This window comes from Sphaerodactylus townsendi, linkage group LG01 (genome assembly GCF_021028975.2).
Source record: "Sphaerodactylus townsendi isolate TG3544 linkage group LG01, MPM_Stown_v2.3, whole genome shotgun sequence".
Taxonomy (NCBI): Eukaryota; Metazoa; Chordata; class Lepidosauria; order Squamata; family Sphaerodactylidae; genus Sphaerodactylus; species Sphaerodactylus townsendi.
The window spans coordinates 107727566-107745716 of record NC_059425.1 but is presented as its reverse complement, the minus strand read 5'-3'; positions in this window follow the sequence as shown (position 1 = coordinate 107745716).

The window sequence follows — 18151 nt, the reverse complement described above, 5'->3', positions numbered from 1 at the left end:
TTACACACACTCACACTTACACACACACAGGCTGCATTGTTTGCATTTTATGCTGCCTTTTGGGGAGGTGAGGGAATTAGTGGGGATTTATGTATGCTGGAGATCAGATGTAATTCCAGGAGAACTCCAGTCCCCACCTGGAGGTTAGAAACTCTACTTCTACAAACTTCCAGAAAAACTCATCTCCCTGAACTTGTCCAAGGTGGAAACAGGATACTATGAACTGAAGTGGACATGTCCATCCAGACAAGGGTAGTTCCTTCTCAGATGCAGGTTATGTGCTGAGGCCGGAGGATTATCAGAAAATCAGCTATTGTATTGATCACTTCTGGATGAACGGAAGTATGGATTTATTCTTCATTTTTTTCTGTTCACAAAGCAATGATGGATATGAAATATGCATGCAAACTTCCTGGGTGTATGCAGAGCTGGACTAGGGCCAGTGACTATTACAAGAGAAATCAGAGTTGATTTGTTTCAAATTTCATTTTCCTTATCACACTGTCACACTCTACAAGGGAACTAGCAAAGAGGTTCTATCCCCTGGACTGGAAAGTGGAGGATTAATTAATATTTCAGTGCTTCTCTGTTTCCACATTTCGTGCGAAAAATAGATTCATTTTTCCTACCAAGAAGAGTCATTTTATTGTTTCCTTACTCTTCCAGAACTTAGATGAAACAGCCACTGGCTTAAGATTAAGGAGCATGGGTTCTGGGAACTGTTCAGACTCCATCCTTCCTGCTAGATTTATCATATCAGCTGTGTCACTTCAGATTGCTGAGGTCACATGCAAGCTTACTTGCAAACACTAAGGTTATTACATTTTGCACATGTAGACAACTTTTATATTTTTTTAAAATGTGTTTTTTGAAACATTTTTGAAACTAAGTTTTAGCATAAGCAGGCAATATACATGTCTCATTGGAATATTCTCTGGCATATGTCTTCAAAGTTTCTGCGATTTTCAAACAGACGATTCTAAAATGAAGACAAACCATTTAAAATGAGGCTACTACCATTTTCCAATCATTGGCTTCCCTGCATCTCCTGCTTTATTTTGTTTCATTTCTGCTTTCTCTTTGCTCTCCTGATATTTTATCCTCCATAAGATCCATGTTGGGTTTTAATATATTTTATTGTATTTATTGTTAAATATTGTAAGCTGCCCTGAGCCTGTGAGGGGAACGACAGCAAATAAAACTACCTAAATAAATAAAATAAACATTCTCTGCTTACCATTAATGGGTGTGAATGCATCCTATATTGGTGAGGATGTTGCACATTCTCAATTTAATTGATTACTGTATTTGACTGTTGAAAATTGATATTCCCTTACTGAGATTGTCCAGTGTTCCTGAACATTATTTCTCATTTGACACATTTCTAGCATAAAGGTAAGCAATGTACAACCTTTGAGTAGCCCATCATGCCTTTTCTGTGCCTCTGAAAAGTCATTACTAATGTAGCCCATTTGGAAACTGAAGCTGGATATCAATACATTTAATTCTCAACATGACCAGATCTGTAGATACTTAAATCCAGAGACTGTGGACACGAACAGACAAGACAGATCTTTCTACAAACTTGAGAAAAGACCCAGGTTTGCAGAAAAATCTGATCTTTTTTTACAAATCTAAAATGTTAAAAATCCATTGAAATTTAAAATGGTAGAAGCAAGTAACTATAGCTTTAAGAAATACCGTAGATGTCCTCAGAGGCAATGCTAGGGGAGCAAAACTGTGTTGCCAGCTCTTAAGCCTTACCAGGAAAGATACTGGGAGCACTGGCTCCAGAAATGTTTGGGCCTTTTAGAGAGATCCCATGATAATCCCCCACCCCTTCCAAAGAAAGGCACTTAAAAAAAAACCTGGGTCTATTTAGTGGGTAGAGTTTCAGATTAGGGTCTGGGAGAACCCAGGTTTGAATCCCCACTGTACCATGGAAGTTCACTGGATCAGTTGGGGCCAGTTACACACTCTTAGCCTGACTTACCTCACAGCAGGGGTGTATCTGCCACCCCCACGCTCTTCCAGCAGAGAGACACAGCAAAATTATACCTGTGTACCACTGTGTTCTTTTTAAACCTGGGTCTATTTTATCCCACGGTGTCCTTCCGCATGTCTGCCCATTTTTTAAGAAATCCAGTGAAGACTGGGATGAAATATTCCAGTTTGTTTCACACAAGCCCAGGACTTCTGTATTTACTTCGGAAGCATATCTGAGCATGCCCAGTGTCCTGTGTTTTGATTGGCTGTTGTTTTTTAGTGGCATCTGGAAGCATCTCTGAGGATCCATGGTATCGAGCATTCTGATTGACTGTTGTTTTTGAGTGGCAGCTTGAGTGAACGTCAGGCAGGGAGATCAGGAGGTTGGGCTGGAAAAATAAACTGGCCCTCTCTCGATTGGTTTTTGCATGGTAGCAGCCTGTAGCACGATTTTTTTTAAAAGAACCTTCAATTTAGCAGTTTTTTTAATACTCTGGGATGAGGAAAATATCATGGGGCAATCCTGCTTTAGGACCAGGAACCATGCGGAATTCTTGGCTGCACAGGGATAATTTTCTTGCTACCCAGGATATTTTGACTGTGCGGAAATGACCAAAGAAAATTACTGATGTTACACAAGTTTCCCTTAATGAAGATAACCTTGGGAGGTTGAGAAGAATTCTCCTATCAGCCATTATTCTGCTCTCTCTCTTTCTCTCTGCATGTGAATGTTGTGTGTGCCTCAGATACAAACAGGGAGCAGAAGCTTGAGAAATAATTTTAATGCTTGAGCTTGAGAAAAACTTGAGAAAAACAGCCATCAGAGAAACAGTAAAACAGCCATCAGCAAGAAATCACAGGGCTAGTGAACACTAAATCCAAATCCAAAAACCTTTATTAGGCATAAAAGGCTAGTGAACACTACCCAGACAAAAGATGTCTCTAGGCAGTAAGCAATCAAATGGATCAAAAGGCCAGGCTACTACAATGCAGATGCCTCACTAATTGATTATGCTATCTTCATGGTTACTCACATGTTGAATGGGTGGATCCCACGCAACACATGCAAATCAAGCTTGCTAACTGCACCCTTTACACTTGTTAACAGGCAAATGGTTCTTTCTCCCACCCTGGACATTTCACAGGTATATATACTCCACTTGCTTCATTACCATCAGACCCTCTGAAGATGCCAGCCACAGATGCAGGCGAAATGTCAGGAGAAAATGCTACTAGAACACAGCCATACAGCCTGGAAACCACACAAAATCCCAGCGATTCCAGCTGTGAAAGCCTTCAACAATAAACAGTAAATATCTCCCCTGTTCTTCTGCTCTCAGTCACAGCTTGGGGAAGCTGCTTTGCCTTAAGAAAACTGTTTTGGAATAAAGTTACAATACATTTGTGAGCAACAGCTACTTTGACTCTTAGCTTCCCAAAGTATCTAGCTGCCACATGCGTAATTCCATTCATTTTTTAATATCTGAATGCTAATTAGGCAATACAGCAACTTATCTTACAGAATGATAAATCCAGGTCATACTGACCAGAAATCAGATTACTTGGAATATTAGTGGTATAAGGGTTGCCAAACATTGCAGGAGAAATCATGTGTGTAGTTGGGGGAGGCTAAGCTCTGTCTTGTATCAAATCCTATGTAAAACTGCAAGTAATGTAATTCTTTACCAAAATAGAAACCATTTCATAAGCATCAAATCAAGATCCAGTTATTAGAAAACAACTTTTACAATCAAATTGTCTCCAGTAAGTCACTCCGGTATGGTGTGGCTAATTTTATTTGAATCAAACTTTTAAAACAGCCTCTGAGTTAATCCACTGTACTTCAGCACATGTGTGGTTCCTCCCATGCTGACATGTTAAAATGTTCTGCAGAAGAGCAGAGACAGCTGTGGCCAGAAAGTTTCCAATCTTGTATAAGACATTTTCCAAGAACCATCTCGCAACCTAGGGAACTGCCTAATGTCATATATAAAATGCCAGTTGAAATCAACTTATTCACTTAGAGAACTTAATGTCTGTTGTAAAAAAGGGGGTTTCTGTTTCACAACCCTATGCAGTTTAAAACATCAGTTATACTACAAGGAAAAAAAGATTTTGACTGTCATAAAGAGAGATGTTTCAATTTAATGATGATGCATGTTCACTAAAACTAAATACATTACAAAAGGACAGGATCCTTGTGCCTTTTGGCCCATACATGAGATCTTTGGAGCTCAGTCTTTAAGTGCAAAACTACCTGTGTCTGTAGAACAAGGCACAAATAAGTTAGCTTGTTTAAGCCACACATAGGGTTGTCTGAGCCATATTTTTAGAAGGGTATGTTTGTTCCTTGTGGCTTCTTATTCACACCACACAGATGACAGAATTTCCATTGTCAAACCTTTGAAGAAAGATACAGATCGTGACCTCTCTTATACAGAATGGTTGGCTAATTTTTCCACCACAGATGTGATGGAAAAATCTGACATTGTTTAAACGAAGTACTAATTGAAAGTGGATGGGATAAAGAAGCACAAAAGAACAGTGTGAGTTCGTAGAGAGATGTTTTATTTCCTCTCCAACGTTCACATTCTTCGCAGACTGCAGAGGAATCAGAAGTTTTGCTCTCTAATTAGCAACTGTTTTGTGGAGCAGATGGAAGGTTAATCTTCCACACACACTATTCGACCTGAAGCTGGTCCCCTGGCCTCAGCCAGCACTTGGTCCATACACTCAAAATCATCAAGAGAGATTACTCTGTACACTTCAGGGGACAGGATTTGGCCTAGATCCTAGTTCCCATTCACAATAACACTCTTCAAGGACACCTTTTCCCATTCCCCTTCCACAAAAATGTGACAGGTTTGGGTGGGAAACTATCCATCTTTGAAGTTCTTCAGATTTACTAGTTCCCTAACTAGAACGTTAATCTCTTTCCCAGATGGATTTCACCAGGCTGCTTTGCAGCCCAATCCAGAGAGGGCTGTTGGGCAAAGATGGCACTGCTGTGGTACCGCCCCACCCTCTCCAAAGGGCTTTCCTGCAGCACGTATCTCCATTGCTGGCCCTGCAAATATCTCTATATCTAAATATCTCTACATCTAAACACTCTGCATCCCATTTTCCAAACAGCCCTTCTAAATTCCTTAGTGTTCTGGTTATCATGAGAGTTCGGAAGAGCAGTTAGCAGTTTATTTAAGTTAATTGCGCAAGACAATAAGCTTTAAAACTGACTCAGTCTATAAACAAAACTATGAGAGCATGTGTGGACATAAATAATTAGTAAATGCATTCATAATTTAATTGCTACAAGTTATTTTAGAGTTCTCCTTAACAACGCTGTTAACCATAATAACCCATTCTCCCTTTTTCTCCAAGGAGCTATCCTTTATCTGGACAGCCAATACTGAAGGCCTTTCTATGTGGGTGGGAAAAAGGAATCTCAGGAAGGACTGGAATAATATTTACATTCTGTGGCTGCCATCATGACATATATAGGTGAAAATATATACTCAAGCTGTTATTGTACAGATGCTCTTTCTTTTAGTTACAAGTGAACTAGCTGCCTGAAAAAGACAATTAAATGTTCATCCAAGTTTTGACATTTATTTCTCTTTGTTGTATTTTTGGGAACCATAAAGAATAACAAAGCATCAGAATGTGAAATTTACTGAAGGAGCTACTCCAACATTAGAAATCATTTCCAAACTTCAGGTAAATCTACTATCTTGTAATGCATTGTATCTTTATCTAGCTGGAGCTTTTTATGATGGCTTCTGTCATAATTCTATACTATGGTTAGCATGCATTTTGCTCACAGTATCACACTGACCTTTGTACCTGTTTTTCATGAAACAATGGGACTTCTGAGATATGGATTTTGTTTCCTCTTTCTGCCTTCTGATGACATGCAGTTTTGCTTTGTTTCTTGATTCCGAAAATTTTAAATCCAAGTTCAGTCAGCTGAATTCCATGAAGTTGCAGTACCATAATAAATCCATCAAGCTTCTTTGCTGTGCTTCGTACATTTGGGCTGGGGCAATGCTGAAATAACAGTGCAAGTGTGCTTTCCTCTCATCAAATCACCCTACATTTTAGGGTTGCCAGCTTTTGTTGGGAAATTTCTGGAAATTTGGGGCTGGAGCTGAGTGTGAGAAAGGTGTGAGAAAGGAGCTGAGTGTGAGAAAGGTATGAGAAAGGAGCTTAGTGTGAGAAAGGTTTTCCACAGAAGTAACATTGCACTGTCACAGATAGCATTTCCCATGTGGTCACGCTGGTTGCCATGCTATGCCTGCCAACTCTGCTCTTACTATACTACCCCTTAAATAGCAGGCCTTGTAGGGAGGGGGGAAGAATGCAAACATGCATCACCAAGTTCAACCTTGAGGCAGGAGTATCCCTCTAAAATGTGGGACACTCCACAACCCCACATTGTAAATAACATGGCAGTTTCTTGGTCACTTCATGGTTGTATTCCTTTATTCCAGTTTTAAAATGTCTTGTCTCTAGTTACCACCCACCTTGTGTTTGAAAGCAAAGACATGGCAAACAGAGCTTGAGAGGCAGTTCATAATTGGTGAACTGGAGTGTAAGGACTTGTAAGAGTCTGTGTTTCAACATGCCAGGCAGACATCTCACAGCTAAAAAGTACTATCTTTAAAAGAACATTTCTGCAAATTAAAACTGGTTTCTATTGAGTTGGATCTACAAATAGTGATTTTATAAACTATTTATTCAATTTGATACAAAAACAGACCAAGTGGAAACATGGCATGGTTAGATGGATGAAAAACTTTGTGGAGGAAAAACAATGGGAAGCATTATAGACAAGAGGTAAAACATTTACAGCCAGCAAAACAGTAAGAGAAAACTGGTTCAAGATGTTTTATCAGTAGTACAGTACTCCAAAAGATAACAAGAAGATGGACAAGAATTTCAAAGGGAAATGTTGGAATTGTAAATAAGTGGATGGTTCATTTTACCATATGTAGTGGATGTGTAGAAAAGTTTCAAAAATGTAGAAAGAAATTCATCCAGAAATTCAGAAAATATTAAAAATCAAATTTGCTATGTCTTATGAGACTAATGAGGCATATTGGCAAAAATATGTCAAAAATCTTAGAACTGTTTCGATATTTGATGACAGTAGCCAGAGTAGTACTTGCAACAAAATGGAAGGCAGAAGAATGGCGAACTGTGAGCAGCCATTGGGTCAGGCCACTTGCATGGTAGAGAACCCTCAAGGATGTGTAGGGTGGTGCCTCACTTTCCCCTCTATCCTCTTCCCCACACTGTTTTCCCTTTCCTTTCCCCAGAATCCCTCCTATCCTCTCTCCTTTATCTGGCTTATTATCTCCTTCTCAGCCATTCATTTGCCTATTTTTAATTGACTCCCATCAACTATATTAATTATTTATTTACTTCATTTATGATCCACCTTTTTTCACAGTGAGAACAAAGCAGTAGTAGCCTCTTCTCCTTTTTATTCTCACAACAACTCTGTGAGGTAAATTAAGCTGAAAGTATATTATTGGGCCAAAATCACCCAATGAGATCCCATAACCAAATGGGGATTCAAACCTGGGTCCCCCAGACATTACTCTGAAGTTTTAACAACTGCACAACACTGGCTTTCATAGGGTGTCTATTGTTGAACACTAACTAGCAGCTAGACCTAATTCAGTCATGCAAGAGAGGAGATATCATGTTACCCAGTTGTTGCTGCTAGGCACAGCATAGCCAATTTCCAGGTTGAACCTGGAAATATTCCAGAATTAAAGCTCATCTCCAGACACGAGAGATTTGTTGTCCACTTGGAGAAAATGGAGGATGGACTCCATGGTATCATATCTATAGAATTGTAGAATCATAGAGTTGGAAGAGACTCCAAGGGTCATCAAGTCCAACCCCTTGCAGTGCAGGAACACATCTAGCTGAGGCCCCTGCCTCATTCTTCTTAGCTTCCACCCTCAAATTTCCCAACCTGGAGCTGACAATCGTACCCCTTGGTCCAGATGAGTCCTCCCTTAAAGCCCAAACCACCTTGGAAAAGGCCTTGATGCTACCCCTACTTTTTGCGCACAAAAGCTCCAAGCCTGGAATGCTGTGGTTGCCTAGCAATGGCAGTGGAGAAATTTAGTTTCTTAAAGCTGTAGATGCTCCTTTTATTACTTTGGACTTTTTCATACCTCTCAATGTTTTGTTTTTTTTAAGTTTTCACATTTTTCTACAAACCTGGAGTGTTTTCAGGTTTGTAGAAAGATCTGCCTTGCCCATTCACAGCTCCAGTCACCTAGTCTAAGTATTCTCAGATTTCACCAACTTTGCTATCAGTATATGAATATCAATAATATCCCCTTCTGCTCTTCATCCAACTGACTGTTTAAAGATCAACAAAAGCCGAAGTGCTGTGGATGAAAGTTTAACATTTGGCAGACAGTTAAAGATTTCATGCATACACAACATGCTCACACTTTTTTTTTCAAAAATCACTGTGCATCTTGCATAATGAAATGTAATTTTGTTAGAACAGGAGGGTCACTTATACGATAACAATTCTAAGTTGTTTCATCTGACTATAATGCAGCCTAAGGCTATATTTGGCCATTTGTTACTGTTCTGTGTGGCGTGTTTTGAAAAAAGGACACAGGGTCATGTTAGCTGATCTTAGTATTCTGAACTATTGTGGTAACTTCTTTCATGCACCAGGGTGTCTGGTTGGCCACAGACACGACCACAAAACCAACTGATGACGCAAACCAGCAGCTGACATAAACAAGCTGAAAGAGACCAGAAAGCCAGCAAATAAACCTACATGATTTTTTGTTTTGTTTTGTTAAGGCTATAACATTTCATATTTCATAACAGTGAAAATGCACCAAAATTCCTCATGTCTAGCTTTGCAAAGTTATTGCAAGGTGCCAGTTTTAGTCTGTTTAGTATATACAGGGATAATTCTCCCTTTATGTTGTGTGTGTTCTCTTTGTTTCATATTCAGACCAGTCCTATGCATGGCCATTCACAAGTGCAGCTGGGATGAATCCAACCAGCTTTTTCACTCAACTTTGCTCTGTTAACTATAGTCTCAGCACCATGTGGCTTTTGTCTATGCAGGTCCCATGCTCTGTAATCCTAGTACTATTGCATTGTTTATTGTATGTCTTCAACTGTCTAATTCAATTTTTTATGTTTTGTAATCTGTCTTGGTCTCAGCAGGTAGGTTTGGCTGTAAGGGAGTGAGTGAGTTAGAAGGTGAACAAACAAATACACATGCTGCGGAAGGCTTCTATGGCCTGTCGCAGCCAGGGCAGCAAGAGTGGGAAAAGGCACACAATCCCTCCCAGTTTGTTTTCTTGCTGCTCAGAGCCTGTGGGGTCCACAGGAGCAGGTGCTCTCTCATTTCTCCCACTGGCCCTGTTGAACTCTGCCTAACGTTGGATTTCCCCTAGGTGCTCAAATAGCATATTTACCATGGGTGAGGGTGGCGGAGGCAGGCGGAACATATCCTCCCATGCTATATACTCACTATTTGGGGCAGATAAATAAGTTAACCTAGTCCTGGACATATATATCCAACTTTATATACTACAGGCATTCGCAAGCATGCACTCATTTGAGATTTACATTACTTATATGTTCTGCTGAATAATTGTGTTGGGGATATACAGCTTGATGCATGTTCAGTTTGGCAGTATTTGGGAACTGCCAGATTTGGGAACGTCTCCTTTTTCATAGATTGGCACTATGACACTTAATATCATGGTACTAGAAATTAGCCATACATTGTTGCTTACAATTTTCATAAAAAGAGAATAAAGAATACCTGTTTCCAAGAAAAGCCATTCTAAGCAGGTATTTGGGGAGGTGGTTGCAGGACACAGTATGATTATCATAAACTGCAAATGGAGATTTTAAAAAGATTTAGTAATGGTCACAATTACTGTGAGGGAGACACCATGGCTTAGGGGTGGAACATCTATTTTGCAACCGAAAAAACTCCAGATTCATCAGTCCAAGCATCTCCACTTGAATGCTGCCAGAGGAAGAAAAATATCTTTCCTTTTCTGAGAGCCTGGAAAGTGCTGTCAGAGTAGACAGTATTAAGCTAGGTGTGCCTCAGTACCATGCTGTATCATATGTTTATATCTTGTCTCAGTAATGAAGCAGGAATAAACATGAGTTTGTTATCTGTACTCTTTCTGTTCATGAATACTGCATTGTATTTGGAACAACTGATAACATAGATTTTCTACAGCAAGAAAAATCACCTGGAACAGCAATACTTTCTTTATTTGAAATATGATTGTTTAAAAGGTAGCTATTTCTAATACCAGAGTATACCTCTGAATAAAAGCAGATGAGTTTCTTCTGGATAAAACAATTTTTGTAGAACAAAAGAAATTAAAGCCCATCTGACTAGGAATAGTTTCAAACTAGAAGGGAAAAAATTGACAATAATAGTAGTCCATCTGTGCTCGGTACTTATCTACTTAGTATAGATTTAGCTGCAGATGAAATCTAGATTTAACTTTGATGTTTTGTAAAATAAATGGGAATTAAAATTGGAGATAATATATCCAGAAATAGAAGAAGAAGAGTTTGGCTTTATAATTCCCCTTCTCTCCTGTAAAAAAATAAAAGCTAATTTGGCTATTATTTCATGCCCTTATGGCTCCTCATTTATCACTGGCAATGTCATTTACCAATGCCATTCTATTTATTAAAAGCTAGCTAAGGGGCAACAACTCATTTCCAGCCAATTACCACGTACCAGTCACATCCAGCCAATCACCCCCCCCCCCCACACACACACACACGGTTTGGGAGTGGAGCTTACACAGAACAAGTAAAAAAACACAAACAAAACAGCTAAATGTGGTGGTTACTCACTCTTTCACACATTCGCCCTTCTCTTCTCCCTCGTTGCTGAATAATTACAGTCACTATATCATCTGCTGCAGTTGCGGAGGAGCAGGTACAGGCATTGGCTGCCCCCTGTGAAAGAGTTACAACTGCTGGTGGATGCAATTGTGCTGTTAACTGTTGTGTGGCAATACAGGTATCTGGAAAGAGGAGAAAGAGGAGGGAGCTCATGTCACAAGAAAGGAGGAAAGGCTGGAGGGGTCAATCCCCTTGGTGGCCATCATTAATCCTTGGGTGTCAAATCGATGCAAGTGTCTGAGAAGATGAGGACAAGGAGGAAGCTGGTGATGCTGGGCCAAGAGGGGAGGAAAGGCAGGAGAGGTTGGCCCCCTTGGTGGACCCCATTAAGCCAACAGTTTTTAGAGGCCATTGTATTTGTACAATGGACTTTACTGATAGATTCATATATTTTGAACAAGTATAATCATGGAGATGGTTTTGCAAACAGATATGTTATGATTCAATTTTTAATCCCTCCTGAAAAGGGAGGAAAAGTCCACAAATTTAATTAATTCAATCATCATTATCATCATAGAAATTCAAGATTCAGCAACTATGGCACAAACCGGCTGAGGTCATGCCAGTGGTAAATGGCACCCTGGGCACCATTCTGAAAACTCTAGGACAGCACTTGAAACATTTTCAAATTGTCAAAATTAACATCTGTCAGATTTAGAAGGCAGCCCTGGTGGGATCTGTACAAATACTACACCGATACATTATAACTTCCTAGGCCTCTGAATGAGGCTCGAATTGTAATGAAAAACCAACAATCAACAAATGAAGTGGCAGCTGTGACATTAAAAAAAATACCATGGGATTTTAAAAATACATTGTATATTATTGTGAACTAATAACCTGTTTGTTGACACTGCTTAAACAACTGTTTAAAATGTGTATTATCTTTTTGGGGAAATCTTCCACAGTACTCTCTTTAATAGCCTGGTATAAAAGAATCTGGTCCGTAGTTCTGTTTGAATATACTACAGCCAAACAAAAGAGGAAAAATGGCTGATAAATTGATTTCATTTATATTAAACTTGAATACTGATTTTCCAGATAAAGTTGAACCCAGTGGCGTGGTGCCAAGGGCGTGGTGTGTGTTTGTGACACACTGGGCGCGCGCCAGTGCGTGGGTGTGGTGGGGGCATGATGGGGATGTGCAGGGGTGTGGCAGGGGCATGGGGGGCATGTGGGCCCTGGGCATAGTTCCCCTTCACTCCAGCTTTGGTTGAAACATATCTATTATCTCTTCTATAATATTTACCTACCTTTCTTTTTTGATTTATAATAAACATATTCTGTAAAAATACTCTTAGGATATATTCCTAGACAACACCTAATAATGAGAATGAATGGCTTGAGAAGGCATCATTGATTAGAAGGAAGCTAGTGACCAGAATATTCATTTTTCTATGGTAAAGTCTGAACTAGAGAAAATCCAGGGTGTGAACTATATTTGCTTCTGAGTCATGTATCTACCTATAAAAGGAGGGAGGTATACAGTTTCTCTTATGAGGGCGGTATACAGTTGCTTTCTGTACTTCCATTGAAACATCTGAGACTGGTGTTGGGTAGGTTATGGGTTTATAGTGATAGAAAAAGAGTAGAAGGATTAGCCTTGGGTTGAGGAAGAAGAGAGATAAACATAGCATATATGTAACATGTAAATTATTGTTCTAAAGAGAATAGCATCTAGAATGAACGGGAGTTATTTTTTAGGTTATTTTTCTATATACCATTTCCCCTTGAGCTTTAGCTGTTTTCACATAACCATGCAATATTGGCTTGGATATCTTTTGAGACAAGAAGCCTCATGGGATTTCTGTTATTTCCTGTTTTTGATTGGGCCAGAAATACAGTATGAGAAGAAGTCTTTCTTTTGACATGGTATAATGTTACATCTTGTTGGAGCCAACCACAACTACAGTGGAAAAACATTTATGAAAAAAAAATCTGATCAAAAAATCCCTCAGTAGAACATTTTCAAATATTAAAAATGAGTTTTTCATACATATTTCTTTAAGGCAATTCACCAATTCTTGATGCAATTAAACAGCAATCTTCTTGCAGTTTTAAACTGATTATCTTTTTAAAAAAGAAGTTTCATGCAGAATCTTTACTACATTGGTTATTACTAAGATAGTAATAATAATAACCAAACATCTCTTGTATACAAAACATTACATGCAATTTTCATAGAGTTGGAAATTATAACTTTCTCTTGCAAACTAACAGAAATTGATATTAGAAATTACATTTGATTACATGTCTCATGCCTATTCAAAACCAATTAAAAACAAAATACTTTAAAAAACAAATTCTGTTCACAAAAGCTCCAATTGGATGCTATTAGCAAAGACTAAGTGATCTCCTATCCCAAGTTTCTATCACTCTGAAGTTTCTATCAAAACTCTGACTGACTTTTTTGTAAGTAGTTTGCTTGCTATTTATGTAAGCTGGGCATTTTAGAAGCCTGTTATTTTCACCTTGCTGTGTACGTAGGTTGCTGTGGTGAATCTGTACGTAAACGAGGTTTCTTTTGTGGCTTCTTTGCAGGGAGTGGAGAGTTGGGTTGTGCAAAAGGTAACAAGAGGTTCTCCCATTCCAGATAAAAAAATTAACAGAGTTTCCCTCAAGTTGTGAATTTAAAGCTGTTCCCATCATTACCACTTCAAAGGTTTAGAAGACATTGCAGAAGTTAGCATGATATATTTGAGCATGGCTTTCGCTGCAGGGAAACACTGATAGATTACTAATTTACAGTCACAAAAGCAGAAATATATGTTTCAAACTGTAGTTAAAAGTATCTGCATAGACAGTAGCCACAGCTGCAACCTCTGATAGATTACTGCTGCAACTCTATGGGAAATAAGCTCCCTTGCAACATAACGGGATTTATTTCCAAGCACGCATGCAGAGGATTGCAATGTTCTAGTGTTTTCTAAGCATGATGCTGTTTTGTGCTACAGAATGACAGTTAGTTAAAATTTTGGGATTTTCCCCATTTACAACAAAAAGGAATACCATTTTTTTCTACAAAGTATTTGCTGTGCTTTTTTTCCTTAATATTTCTATCTGTGCTTCTACCTTATCAATGTTTAAATTATTCCATATGTGGATGAACAATTTCTGTATGGATTGGTATTTTTTCTATTTTTCTACTATGTTGTTATTTGTACTTTAGCAGCAATTGTTCTGATTAGGATTAAATCAGCTCTGACAGAGGGAATCTCTCTCCACACACACACACACACACACACACACACACACACACACACACACACACAGCATTTTCATGGACCAAGGAGGGGGCTTGGCCAGCAGTAGAGGGACTTCCATTGGCAAGTTGGCATCCTAAGTTCTTCAGAACCTTGTGGGCAGAACTGCATTGATGAAGAAGAAATTTTAAACTGCTTATTATGGAGAACTATGGGCTGTTCCATGGTTTTTGCAGGCATAAGTAACATTGGCCCCATCCCTTTGGCACCAGCACTAGCCCTTGCACTGGAGCTGCTCTGTCACCCTTTCACTCCCACAACGCTTGCCAGTGCCAGCATAAGTGCCTCACTGCTGGGGCATAAATGTCTCCTATGCTGGCACAAGTGGCATTTATGCAGGCAGAGGGGTTACATAGCCTCCATACCATTCCCCCTGCCTTGTGGATTGTGCTGTCAGACCTGGTTCAATAAGTTAATTTTGATATTAATGCAAAATCCCATCTTTGCTTATACCAATCTAGCAGAGGCAATTGATTTTTTTTCAGTGCGCAACAATAAATAAAGGACAGTTGCCTTAGGTGGCAGGAGGGCATTAATGTCCCAGTCACCCCAGCACTTCATTTGGGTTTCATCTTTTCTTTCCCATACAAATAATGAATAAAGTTTCCACAATGTAGTCTAGCAATTTTCCTTTTATGGTACAAGGCTAATTGTAAGACTCAAAATGCAGACTAGATGTTTAAAGACTTGTGATCGGATCTTTCCCCATGTCTGCTGAAACTATCCACATGTGCATGCATAGAGAGTTAGTAGGCCTGGAAGAGACAGGCAGTCAAAGAGAGAGTGCCTGCCATTTTTCTGGGGCTAATAACATCCAAGGGGAGCTGGTGATTTCAATCAAAAGTGCTGGTGGGGGAGGGCCCCCTGCAACTTCAATTTGGCCATTTAAAATTCTGGGAAGCCTCAGCATCACATCTGACTTGGACCTAAAGCTGCAGGTATATCCAGCCTGACATCTATTATTATCCCAAGGACTGAGAAATTTTGCCCAGTACTTAACTTTGGTGCATCTGGCCAACTTCCTTAGCCACCCTGCAGAGTTCTCTGAATTGAAAACCTTCACTAGCCTATTAAAAACCTTTATGCTCAAAATAGTTTCCAGAATCTCTGTGTGATGCCATCATTTGGACATCAGAAGAGGAAAGCAAGAGTTATGTATGTATACATATAACCATGAGATCTGCAACAGGCAAGCAGGTGTTGGGTCAGTTCCCAGTTGATTAATCTGGTCGGCAGCTGATGGATTTCAGTTTTAAAGTCTCTCTGCACTGTGATCTTTTCAGAAAGTCCTCCTAGTGCTGTCGCTCTGGAGGAAAATTAATTAAACAGATTTTCAAGACTATAAAGAGCCTGAGCTGGGATGTCATTTGCAATGCTTCAAAAGGCAGCAAAGCTAATCAGCTTTCTGTGATCACATCTGAGGACTGCTTTGCATGAGAGTTTTAGGCATAGTGTTGGTCACAAAAACTGTAGGCATGTGATGCTGAAGGTTGTCTAAGCACACCAGTGGTTCTGTATGGATGTGCAGTTTTCTGTCCATAAATCCTTTGTCCCATCCTCATCAGTTATCATTTCCACTGGTCAGAAAATAACTTTTTTAATGATCCCATTTCCATAATTCAGAAGCAGTGTCATGCTCATGGTGCCTGAATGCCTCCCTCCCATATATCTAGGTGGCAATTGAAGCTCTCCCATGATTACAATTGATCTCTAGACAAAACAGATCAATTCCCTTGGAGAAAGTGACTGTTTTGGAGAGTAGACTCTATGACATTATACCCTGATTAGGTCCCTCCCTCTCAAACCATCCCTTTCCCAGACTCCACCCCCAAAATCCCCAGATATTTCACAACCTAGAGTGGCAACCCTATGGCTTACTCTCCATGGGCCAATAAACACGCATTTAGAATGGTTAAAAACTGTTTTAAGGGGGGACTTTGCACAGATCCTGCCCCTAATACAAGTCTGCCCTGTGTTATTTCCCCCAGACCAATTTTTTTTAAAGAATTGTGTTATTCTTGAGTCTTTTAAAAAATCCCAAACAGCAGCCGCTTGTAAACGAACAGCTGGGCAGGATTCGCGTTATTCTCCTCCTTTCCTCTTTTTAAAATTTTGCGGATTACATCTGCGTAGCCACGCAGGTGCAGATAGTCATATTGTGAGACATCAGCATGGCTGGGGGTTCCTTTGGACATGTCTGCGTAACTACGCATTGGTGGGAAGTAATTTTTTTAAAAATAGACACGCCTCCATGCGAACGTGTGACAACAACTCACATTGTTTGCGTGGGTTCCAATCACAGCCTGCACAGATGCATGTGGACCTGAAAACAAGAAAAACGGGTTACTTTATCCCAGCTGCAACCTGCTATTCATTTGCTGTGCAGAGTGGGCCTATATGAATCTCATCCCAGAACACCTGAATTCTGCCCTGATATCCTTTCTTTCACCCAAAACATTCTTAGTAGTTGCCAGAATCAGAAAGCCTGCCTGTGATGCCACCATTCTTCTCTGAAAACTGGAAAACAGTCAGCTACCTCCTGAGCTAGTACTCTGGGATGTATAGTTTTCAAGGGCATGGCAACAGAAAATAGCCTGAATATTATATATGATATAGAAGAATAAGGGATGTATATAAACTGAAAATCAAGGAGCCTCTCTCTCAGTAGTAAAAGGTGACTTATCACATCACTAAGTAATTATCATATCTTATCATATCACTAAGGAATTTATAACATTCTGGAACAGGACTCTAAAAACAGCATTTCTTAGAGTCAGCTAAATAGGGAAACATACAGGTTTCAAATACAAATGTTTAAAGGTTAGAAGACAGGTAAAATCTAATGAGATAATTAAAATGTGTTTTTCTATATTTTAATGAACTCTGAAATGATAGTGAAATATATAAAAAGATATATGTATTTTATTTGAATCACAAATTATAAAAAAGGGGTATAATCATTTTAACTGTTTTTAGTGGATAATATGTATGTGAAATCATTTAATCCTGGAAGAGGTTACTTTGGAATGTTGAAAACTGGATAACTTGACTGAAAGGTTGAAAATAGTTTTATTCCCTGACCTATGGAAGGAGCAAACTGTTAAACTAGCAAAAATTGATTTTTTGGTGGAGGGTATGTACACAAGAAGATCATTATGCATTTTGAAAAGTACAAGAACCAAGATCTGTGACTGGCAAATTGTGTCTCTATCATAGGGCCTTTCCCCACTTACCTTAAGCCCCGCGCTACTTGAGGAGAGTAGTGCGGGGTCTCCCAGCACTCCTCACGAGAGGGGCGGTGACAGCGCAGCCGCCCCGACGCTGCCACTGTCGCGCCCCCTCAGAGCCCGGCATCCCTGGCGCTCTTGCAAAGGGCGCCTGCTGATGTTTCCAGCGCCAGAAGCCTTGAGTCGATAAGATACCGGTATGCATCAGAGATAGCAGCTGTGACATAGGGGGGATAGGGGAGAGTGGGGAAAGGCCCATAGAGCACCCTGTCAGAGACTAAATCTGAACAGTAAAAATCCTCTCTTTAAATCCTAAGTCTGTGGAAATTTTCCTTCTGTCTTTTAAACGTGACTGATCTGGGCCAGAGAGGGATTTTCTGGTCCAACAAGGGTAAATAGGTACTTAGTGGGGATACCAATACTTTGAAAACTACATGTCTAAAACCTTCTTGCATCTGGGGCATGCTCACAACAGGTCTTCAAGCGCAAGGATCTTTGGGGTACTTAATTCCCTCAATTTCACGTAAGCAGTGAACATTAAAGTAGTTTACAAATACATAGACCTCAAAATTTCTTGATAAATTTCACTGTGGATGTTAGTCCTACCTGGTACGCAAGTGGGAAAATTTTAGTGTAGAGACAAGATACTTCATGGCACACCGACATGTGATATCGGTTCCAGTGCAAAACTGAAATTGATGTCATCACAACAGGGCAACGTTCTAGGATTCACTC